Source organism: Chiloscyllium plagiosum, chromosome 4 (assembly GCF_004010195.1).
Source record: "Chiloscyllium plagiosum isolate BGI_BamShark_2017 chromosome 4, ASM401019v2, whole genome shotgun sequence".
Classification (NCBI taxonomy): domain Eukaryota; kingdom Metazoa; phylum Chordata; class Chondrichthyes; order Orectolobiformes; family Hemiscylliidae; genus Chiloscyllium; species Chiloscyllium plagiosum.
Genome location: NC_057713.1, coordinates 27559007 through 27569825, shown reverse-complemented (window position 1 = coordinate 27569825; position 10819 = coordinate 27559007). Strand labels below are relative to the sequence as shown.

The following is a 10819-nucleotide window of genomic DNA, read 5'->3' as shown; positions in this document are numbered from 1 at the left end:
ACACCTCTTCCCACCCTACCTCCTGCAAAAATGCCATCCCAATTCCTCCGCCTCCGCCGTATCTGCTCCCAGGAGGACCAGTTCCACCACAGAACACACCAGATGGCCTCCTTCTTTAAAGACCATAATTTCCCTTCCCAAGTGGTTAAAGATGCCCTCCAATGCATCTCATCCACATCCCGCACCTCCACCCTCAAATCCCACCTATCCAACCGTAACAAGGACAGAACACCCCTGGTGCTCACCTTCCACCCTACCAACGTTCACATAAATCGCATCATCCGCTGACATTTCCGCCACCTCCAAATGGATCCCACCATCAGGAATATATTTCCCTCCCCACCCCTTTCCGCCTTCCGCAAAGACTGTTCCCACCGTGACTACCTGGTTAGGTCCACGCCCCCCTACAACCCACCGTCCCCTGCCACCACAGGAATTGTAAAACCTGTGCCCACACCTCCTCCGTCACCTCCATCCAAAGTCCCAAAGGAGCCTTCGACATCCATCAAAGTTTCACTTGCACATTCACTGATGTCATTTATTGTATCCGTTGCTCCTGATGCGGTCTCCCCTACATTGGGGAGACTGGGTGCCTCCTAGCAGAGCGCTTTAGGGAACATCTCCAGGACGCCCGCACCAATCAACCACACCGCCCGTGGCCCAACATTTCAACTCCCCCTCCCACTCTGCCGAGGACATGGAGGTCCTGGGCCTCCTTCACCGCCGCTCCCTCATCACCCGACGCCTGGACGAAGAGTGTCTCACCTTCAGCCTCAAAACACTTCAACCCCAGGGCATCAATGTGGACTTCACCAGTTTCCTCATTTCCCCTCCCTCCACCTTACCCCAGCTCCACCCTTCCAGCTCAGCACTGTCCTCATGACCTGTCCTACCGGCCAATCTTCCTTCCCACCTATCCACTCCACCCTCCTGTCTGACCTATAACCTCCATCCACCTGTTGTACTCTTTGCTACTTTCTGAAGGCTCCCTGCCTCTATTCCTGATGAAGGGCTTTTGCCTGAAATGTTGATTTTCCTGCTCCTCGGATGTTGCCTGACCTGAGGTACCTTTCCAGCACCACTCTAATCTAGACTCTGATTTACAACATCTGCAGTCCTCACTTTTGCCTCTCATATTAGAGTTGATCTTTCTCTGCGCCTTCCCTGCAGCTGGAAAACTATATTCTGCATTCTGTTTTATTACCCTGATGTAGTTATGTAAGGTATGATTTGTCTGGTTAGTATGTAAAACAATACTTTTCCCTGTACCTCTGTACATGTGACAATAAACTCAAATTAAATCAAATCAAAAAGTCGCTCCATGTTTCACCTCCATCTATCTTTTCCTGCTCCCCACCTCCTCACCTCTTCCCTACGATATATACCAACCTTTTCCAAGCTACATCCAGTTCTGAAGAAGGGTCACTGGACCCGAAACATTTCTCTCCACAAAAACTGCCAGGTCTACTGAGATTTTCTCGTAATTTCTGTTTTTGTTTAATTTTTAGGTTTGCCTGATGTTGCCCTGGCATACTGTCCTGCACTCTCCATTGAACCAGGATGAGTCCCCTGACTTGATGGTAATGGTTGAGTGGGGGACATGTTGGGCCATGCAGATGAACTTCCAATCAAAATAGTTTAGCTTATATTCTTTAGATTCTTAAATCTGCAGGAAGTCAGAGAGATGTGCCGGAATATTGAAGCATGGTAACTAAGAAAGTTGAAGCATCAACTGGGATCATCAGCTGAGTAAAGTGAAAGGTTGGAGAAGAGCTTCCAAATTACGTTGAGGTGAATTTTCTTTATCAGAGTATTCTAAGCTCTCGGGGAATAGAGGTATTGTCAATAATGTAGTGGGGTTTGTTGTTGATAACACTGTAGTTCATCCACTGCGCAAACGCCTTCCATTGCGACCTCAAGTTCATCTGGACCATCTCAGATGCCTCCCTCTCCTTCCTAGACCTCTGCGACTGACTGAACACGGACATCCACTGCAAACCCAATTTCCACAGCTACCTGGACTATACTTCCTCCCCCCCCACCTCCTGTAAAAACGCTATCCCTTATTCCCAATTCCTCCGCCTCCGCTGTATCTGATTCCAGGAGGACCAATTCCACCACAGAACACCCCAGACGGCCTCCTTCTTCAAAGAGTGCATTTTCCTCTCCTTTGTGGTCGACTGTGCCCTCCAGCGCATTCCCTCTACTTCCCACATCTCCGCCCTTAAGCTCACCCCTCCAATTGCAACAAGGACAGAACCCCCTCCCTCACCCCGGTCCTCACCTTCCACCCCACCAACCTCCGTGTACATCGCATCATCCTCCGCTATTTCTGCCACCTATAAATAGACCCCACCACCAGAGATCTATTTCCCTCTCCACCCCTATCTGCGTTCCACAGAGACCTCTTCCTCCACAACTCTCTTGTCAGGTCCACACCCCCCACCAGCCCACCCTCCCCTCCTGGCACCTTCCCCTGCCACTGCAAGAAGTGAAAAGTCTGCGTCCACACCTCCCCCCTCACCTCCATCCAAGACCCTAAATTTACCTGTACTCCCACATACAGCATCTAATGTGTCCGTTGCTCTTGATGTGTTCTCCTCTACATTGGGGAGACAGGATGCCAACTTGTGGATGGTTTCAGAGAACATCTCTGGGACATCTGCACCGACCAACCTCACTGCCTCGTGGCTGAACACTACACTCCGCCATCCCCATAATTGGAAAAAGGCTCTCCCTATCCACCCTATCTAACCCTCTGATTATCTTATATGTCTCTTTTAAGTCACCTCTCAACCTTCTTCTCTCTAACGAGAACAGCCTCAAGTCCCTCAGCCTTTCCTCATAAGACCTTCCCTCCATACCAGGTAACATCCTAGTAAATCTCCTCTGCACCCTTTCCAAAGCTTCCACATCCTTCTTATAATGCAGTGACCAGAACGGTACACAATACTCCAAGTGCGGCCGCACCAGAGTTTTGTACAGCTGCAGCATAATATCATGGTTCCGGAACTCAATCCCTCTATTAATAAAGGCCAAAACACTGTATGCCTTCTTAACAACCCTGTCAACCTGGGTGGCAACTTTCAAAGATCTGTGTACCTGGACACTGAGATCTCTCTGCTCCCAAGAATCTTACCATTACCCCAGTAGTTTGCATTCCGGTTACTCCAACCAAAGTGAATCACCTCACACTTGTCCGCATTAAACTCCATTTGCCACCTCTCAGCCCAGCTCTGCAGCTTATCTATGTCCCTCTGTAACCTACAACATCCTTCGTCACTATCCACAACTCCACTGACCTTAGTGTCGTCCAAAGAACTCAATAAGGTTTGTGAGGCACGACATACCCTTCACAAAACCGTGGTGACTATTCCTAATCAAATGTAGATAAATGTAGATTTCACCAGTTTCCCCATCTCCCCTCCCTCCACCTTATCCTAGTCCCAACCTTCCAACTTGGCTCAGCCCTCTCGAATGGTCCTATCTGTCCATCGTCCTTCCCACCTATCTGCTCCACCCGCCTCTCCGACCGATCACTTTCACCCCACCCCCCCATCTACCTATTGCTTCCTCAGCTACCTTCTCCCCAGCCCCACCCCCTCCCCCCATTATCTATCCACCCCCGAGACTCCCAGCCTCATTCCTGATGAAAGGCTTTTGCCCGAAACGTGGATTTTCCTGCTCCTCAGATGCTGCCTGACCTGCTGTGCTTTTCCAGCAACACACTCTTCGATGATGATAACTCTGTGGGGTTTGTTGTCGATAATGTTGTGGGTTTGTTAGTGATGGTGAGTTTGAGGGGAACGTCCACACTTACCTCGAGATTTGCAGCGACACTCACTCCGAGGAACACATGATCCGTTCTGAAGGAGTAAACCATGTGGACAGCCACAGGACGACCTGCAAGCTGGAGATGTATCAGGACCAGGGGAGCCAACACCATCATTGAGACAGACCACATCCGGAGAGAGATCATCACACGATCGAGGGCAGGTCCACCCACAGGCCAAAAGGATCTGCCCGCCTGGACACTCTGCAAACAGGAACAATTATTCACCAAGCCTGGCTCTGACTGCTGCCACTGATCACCCCCAAAGTGTAATTTGAAAATTCCCAGTCCCCTCACGGTGCTCACCACCAGCCCAGACCACATCTCCTCAGCCCCAAATAAATACTCAGCCCCCACAACTACCCTCAAACCACACAACTACCCTCAGACACAACCTCCTATAACTCATAACTAACAGCCCTAGTCCCAGATCACATCCAGTCTCTTATCCAGTGCACCATCATCACCCCCAGACCCTTACCCAGTGCACCAACTCCCCCAGTTACCCTTACCCAGTGCACCATCACCCCCTCCCCAGTCCCTTACCCAGTGCCCCAACCCTCACACAAAACTCTGAAATAAGTGAAAACTAGGGAAACCTTGAGCATCAGAAGTCAACCTGAAATGTTAGAATGAAGAGACTGTCTCACAGTTGCTTCAGTTTTGTGTTGGTGAATTCACATTGCGACAGCGTCAGAATGGTGGGAAATATCCAACCAGATTTCACATTTGGATGAAAAATATGGAGGGGTCTGGATATTCGAAACATAGTTTATTTTATTCACTCAAAGATGTGGTTGTTGCTGGTAAGGCCAGCACTTATTTCACATCCTTCCTTGCCCTTGAACTGACTGGCTTGTTCAGGCCATTTCAGAAGGAAGTTAGAGTCAATTATATTTTCTGTATGTCTACAGTCACATATTGGTGAGGTAAGGACAAAGGTTTCCTTTCCGAAGGTTTGTAAATCAGGTGGGGTTTTATGACAATTGACAGAGGTTACACAGTCACCATTCAGACAGCTTTTAAATCTGGATTTTAATTGAGTTCAAATTTCACCATCAGCCACTGTGCGATTCAGACCCAGGTCCCCAGCTCAGGCTCTGGGTCACTAGTCCAGTCTGAACACCACTACAATTACTGTTAATTATCATTACCATGACATCAACACCTCCCCATAAACTACCTGATACAGAGAGCAGTCTTACAGACTGACAGAGACACCATATGCATTTCGACAAAACATCTCCATTGAGACTGCTCACAGCTTCTAAGTGTAATTTGAAAATTCCCCCATTACCTCATTCTAGAGGCTGTTGCCAGGTTTCTTTCTAGAAACAGTTTCCAAAATTGTTTGTCAAAATAATTTGACTTTGACTTTGCACTCCCGTGATAAATCCATTGGAACACAGTAATGTCTAAATGTTATTTATGAGTTCTCACAATCTATAAATATCTGCATTGCCAGCATAAATTTTATATCAAAGGCAACTTATAAATATTACTCTGCATTCTGATAGTCAGACTGAGCAAAATCAGTGATGGTCGTCAGACTGAGCCCTGGGAACACCGGGACCGCTGGGAACACCGGGACTGCTGGGAACACCGGGACCACTGGGAACTGACCCCTGGGAACACTGGGACCGCTGGGAACACCGGGACCGCTGGGAACTGACCCTTGGGAACACTGGGACCGCTGGGAACACCGGGACTGCTGGGAACACCGGGACCGCTGGGAACTGACCCCTGGGAACACTGGGACCGCTGGGAACACCAGGACTGCTGGGAACACTGGGACCGCTGGGAACACCGGGACTGCTGGGAACTGACCCCTGGGAACACTGGGACCGCTGGGAACACCAGGACCCCTGGGAACACCGGGACCTCTGGGAACACTGGGACCACTGGGAACACCAGGACCGCTGGGAACACCAGGACTCCTGGGAACACCGGGACTGCTGGGAACACTGGGACCACTGGGAACACCGGGACCCCTGGGAACACCTGGACTCCTGGGAACACCGGGACCGCTGGGAACACCGGGACCCCCTGGAACACCGGGACTCCTGGGAACACTGGGACCCCTGGGAACACCGGGACTGCTGGGAACACCGGGACCGCTGGGAACACCGGGATTCCTGGGAACACCGGGACCGCTGGGAACACTGGGACCCCTGGGAATACCGGGACTGCTGGGAACACCGGGACCGCTGGGAACACCGGGACCCCTGGGAACACCGGGACCCCTGGGAACTGACCCCTGTGAACACTGGGACTTCTGGGAACACCGGTACTCCTGGGAATGCCGGGACTGCTGGGAACTGACTGCTGGGAACACTGGGACTGCTGGGAACACTGGGAACACCGGTACTCCTGGGAACACCGGGACTGCTGGGAACTGACTCCTGGTAACACCAGTACCGCTGGGAACACCGGGACCGCTGGTAACACCGGGACTGCTGGGAACACCGGGACTGCTGGGAACACCACCACTCTCTCCCATTCTACCAGCAAAAGTACAAAATAGGAGCAGAAGACTCATTGAGTCCCTCCAGCCTACTCACCATCCAATAAGGTCCTACTATTAACATCACTGAATCTGTTTATTTGTAGTTTGAATTCCACATTTCCATCCTCCACAAAGGCCCTGGATTCCCTGGTGAGACAGGACCTACCAATCTCTGACATAAAATTAATGACCTCACTGTCTGGGGCAGAGATTCAAGTCCAAGTCAAAGTCTGTCTAACCTTGCTTGAATAATCTTCTGGAATTTTTTGAGGATGTAACTCTGAAGATGGACAAGGGAGATCCAGTGGATGTAGTATATCTGGACTTTCAGAAAGCCTTTGTTAAAGTCCCACAAAGGAAGTTAGTGAGCAAAATTAGGGTGCATGATATTGGGGGCAAAGTACTGACATGGATTGAAAATTGGTTGGCTGACAGGAAACAAAGAGTAGTGATAAACGGCTCCCTTTCGGAATGGGAGCCAGTGGTGTGCCGCAGGGATCAATGCTTGGACCGCAGTTTTTTACAATGTACATTAATGGTATAGATGAAGGTATTAAAAGTAATATTAGCAAATTTGCTGATGACACAAAGCTGGGTGGCAGGGTGAAATGTGAGGAGGATGTTAGGAGATTACAGGGTGACCTGGACAGGTTAGGTGAGTGAACGGATGCATGGCAGATGCAGTTTAATGTGGATAAATGTGTGGTTATCCACTTTGCTGGCAAGAAGAGGAAGGCAGATCACTACCTAAATGGAGTCAAGTTAGGTAAAGGGGCAGTACAGAGAGATCTGGGTGTTCTTGTACATCAGTCAATGAAGGTAAGCATGCAGGTACAGCAGGCAGTGAAGAAGGCTAATAGCATGCTGGCCTTCATAACAAGAGGAATTGAGTATAGAAGCAAAGATGTCTTTCTGCAGCTGTACAGGGCCCTGGTGAGACCACACCTGGAATATTGTGTGTAGTTTTGGTCTCCAAATTTGAGGAAAGACATTCTGGCTATTGAGGGAGTACAGCATAGATTCACGAGGTCAATTCCCGGAATGGCGGGACTATCTTACGCTGAAAGATTGGAGCGACTGGGCTTGTGTACCCTTGAGTTTAGAAGACTGAGAGGGGATCTGATTGAGACATATTAGATTATTAAAGGATTGGACACTCTGGAGGCAGGAAACATGTTTCCGCTGATGGGTGAGTGCCGAACCAGAGGACACAGCTTAAAAATAAGGGGTAGGCCACTTAGAACAGAGTTGAGGAGAAACTTCTTCACCCAGAGAGTGGTGGGTGTATGGAAAGCTCTGCCCCAGAAGGCCGTGGAGGCCAAGTCTCTGGATACTTTCAAGAAAGACTTGGATAGAGTTCTTAAAGTGAGTGGAATCAAGGGTTATGGGGATAAGGCAGGAACAGGATACTGATTGAGGATGATCAGCCATGATCATAATGAATGGTGGTGCAGGCTCGAAGGGCAGAATGGCCTACTCCTGCACCTATTGTCTATTGTCTTTCTCAAAGATAACCCACTCATTTTTTTTATTAGTGAGTGGTGGGACGTGGGTGTCGCTGGCTGGATCAGCATTTATTGCCCATCCCTAGTTGCATCTTGAGAAGGTGATGGTGAGCTGTGTCTGGAACCACTGCAAGCCACCTGCCCCTAGGGAGGGAATTCCAGGATTCTGACCCAGCAACAGTGAAGGAACAGCGATATATTTGCAAGTCAGGATAGTGAGGGGCTGGGAGGGAGGTTGAAGGTGCTGCTGTTCCCATGCATCCACTGTTCTTGTCCTTAGGAAGGATAAAATCCTTACTATGCAGAAAGAGGCGAATTGGCCCATCGAGTTTGCAATGATCCTCTGAAGAGAATTCTACTCTATGCCCATAATCCTTGCATTTACTGTGGTTAATCGTCCTAGCCTACACACTGCACAGCAATTTAACACCTAACCTGCACATCTTTGGACTGTGGGAGGAAACCAGTGCACCCGGAGGAAACCCACACAGTCACCTGAGGTGGGAATTGAACCTGGGCCCCTGGAACTGCGAGGCAGCAGAGCTACTCACTGAGCCACTGTGCTGGCCAGGCAGATGGAAATAGTTGTGGGTTTAAAAAGTGCAGTCTAAGGATCTTTGGTGGATTTCTGCAGTGCATCTCGAGCTAGTCAATTAATGCTCTGGTTTATCCTGATTTCCAGCAACAGCAGTTCTTTTAGTTTTGATTCCTGCATTAACATGTTCTGCCTTAAACAGAAAGACTCCTCAATGACATAGAAACACTGCCAATGTTTGGCTCGCTTGTGGGGTCCATTTGTGTTCTCCATCCCTTCAACACAAGCTGTGTATCCTCCATCTTTACTAACCAAAACAACGGTGCAAACCCTTCAGACATTAAGAAGACAGAATGCAAAAAAAACAGAAATAGCACTATTAGAAGTCAACATTAAAAATCTTTCCAGGTATCATAGAGTCATACGGCACAGCCCTTCTGCCCATCTCATCCATGCCGTCCAGGTTTCCTAACCTGAACTAGTCCCAATCCAGTAAAGATCATCTGATCAGCCTCCAAAACAATCACAGTTTTCTATCTGTAAGCCAATTTTCTAATCTAATACTGACAGTGACCCTCCTATTCTGTGCCCTTAATGTGCCACATTGTCAAACACATTCTTAAAATCCATATAGACAACATCCACCATGTTCTCTCATCAATCTTCTCTGTTCCTTCATCAGAAATTCCAGTCAATTAGTCAAGCACAAACTGCTCTTTCACAAACATGTTCTGGTTCTCCTTAATTAATTGAAACCTCTCTAAGAGCCAGTTCCAAGTCCTATTTCTGAAACTATTAGTGTTAAGCTGACTGGCCTTTACCTACTGTGACTGACGTCACATCACCTTTTAAATAAGGGTGACACATTTGCCAATCTCCCATTGTTTGAAACCTCCTCTGATTTTAGGGAAGGTTGAAAAATTATGACAAGATCTTCTACTCTCTACGCCAACATTGAGTGGCAACATCCATTAGCAATGTCCTTTAGCAACATCCATTGGCAAGTTCAGTGTTTGGGCAATGGTAATCCCCAGGAAGTTGGCAGTGGGGTCATTGAATGTTAAGCAAGGATGGTTTGACTCTCTCTTCTTGGAGATGGTCAGTGCTTACAACTTATATGGCACAAATGTTATTTGTCATTTTTCATCTCAAACATTTTGGATTTGCTGCATTTGGACCATAGACTCCCAACATTTAAGTACTATCTGGATGGGTACTTAAAATGCCAAGACATAATAGGCAGGTAAATGAGATTAGTGTTGTTTGGTGTTTGTTGGTTGGCATAGACATGGTGGGCTGATGGGCCAGTTTTTATATGACTGCTTCAGTGTTTGAGGAGTCACAAATGGTGCTTTGGGGAGTGAGCTGGCCACAAGAGATGCACAGGAACTGGGGCATACCCCTCAAGATATTACCCTCCCCAGGAACCCCAGCCAGATCCGCTAGCTCTTCATACTGCCCAATCCCTCTCCACCCTAAAATCCCAGGACTCTCTTGGCTTCTGAGATGCTTTGGCAATCTCTCTGGGGGATGTTTGGTGATCTGGGCCAATCAGATTGCTTGGAGGGTGAGACTTCCTCCCACTCTCAGCAACATGTTACTCCACCCCCACATTCTCTGTCCACTCACCACCCTGTTCTGGTGTAATTTGGTCTCTATGTAGCCATTGTTGAATTGAAGTTGATGTGGAGTGAGCTGACTGGTTTGAATTTTATTCCCTCAAGGAATGCCCTTTCACCTCTCATTGTCCTAACACTGCATTGTCACACCAGCTCTCGTAGAGTCACACAGATCGACAGCACAGAAAAAGGCCCTTTGCACCATTGACACTGTGCTAGTCAAAAATAACCACCTCACTATTCTTCCTCCATTTCCCAGTATTTGACAGGCGCCATTGTAAGCCTAGGCATCACAAGTGTACATCGAAGAACTTCTTAAAAGTGATAAGGATTTCTGCCTCTACCATGCTCACAGGCAGTGAGATTCCCATCACTCTGGGTGACATAGATTTTCCTCACATTCTCATGCTCTTCAATCGATACCTCGCAACTATTCACTTGCTCCCCCATCAAGAGGAAAAGTTCCTTCTTGTCTACCCTTCCTGTGCCTGTCATCATTTTCATATTTCAATCATGTCTCCTCTCAATCACTTCTGCTCCAAGGAAAATAGCCCCAGTCTGTTCAATCTCTCTTCATCACTGAACTCTCCAGCCCAGGCAACATCCTGATAACTCTCCTCTGCATCCTCTCCAATGCAATCACATCCCTCCTATAATATGGATTCCAAAATTGCACACAATACTCTAGCCGGGGTTCTAACCAATGATTTAACAGTTCCAGCATTAGCCTCTGCTCTTAAACTCTATGTCTCAACCAGTAAAGGCAAGAATCCCATATGCGTAATAAAAACTGAAAAACTGCAGATGCTGGAAATCAGAAAC

General features: G+C 48.2%; 1 protein-coding gene across 1 annotated transcript in view; it reads right to left on the bottom strand.

Moving 5' to 3' along the window:
- The window catches only part of LOC122548772 (semaphorin-5A-like), an 18038-nt gene extending 13999 nt beyond the window's left edge, over window positions 1–4039 (bottom strand). The window contains exon 1 of the mRNA XM_043687539.1: window positions 3821–4039. The gene's annotated coding sequence lies outside the window, so the exon portion shown is untranslated. The remainder of the gene's footprint in view (window positions 1–3820) is intronic.
- Between the last annotated feature and the right edge of the window lie 6780 nt (window positions 4040–10819).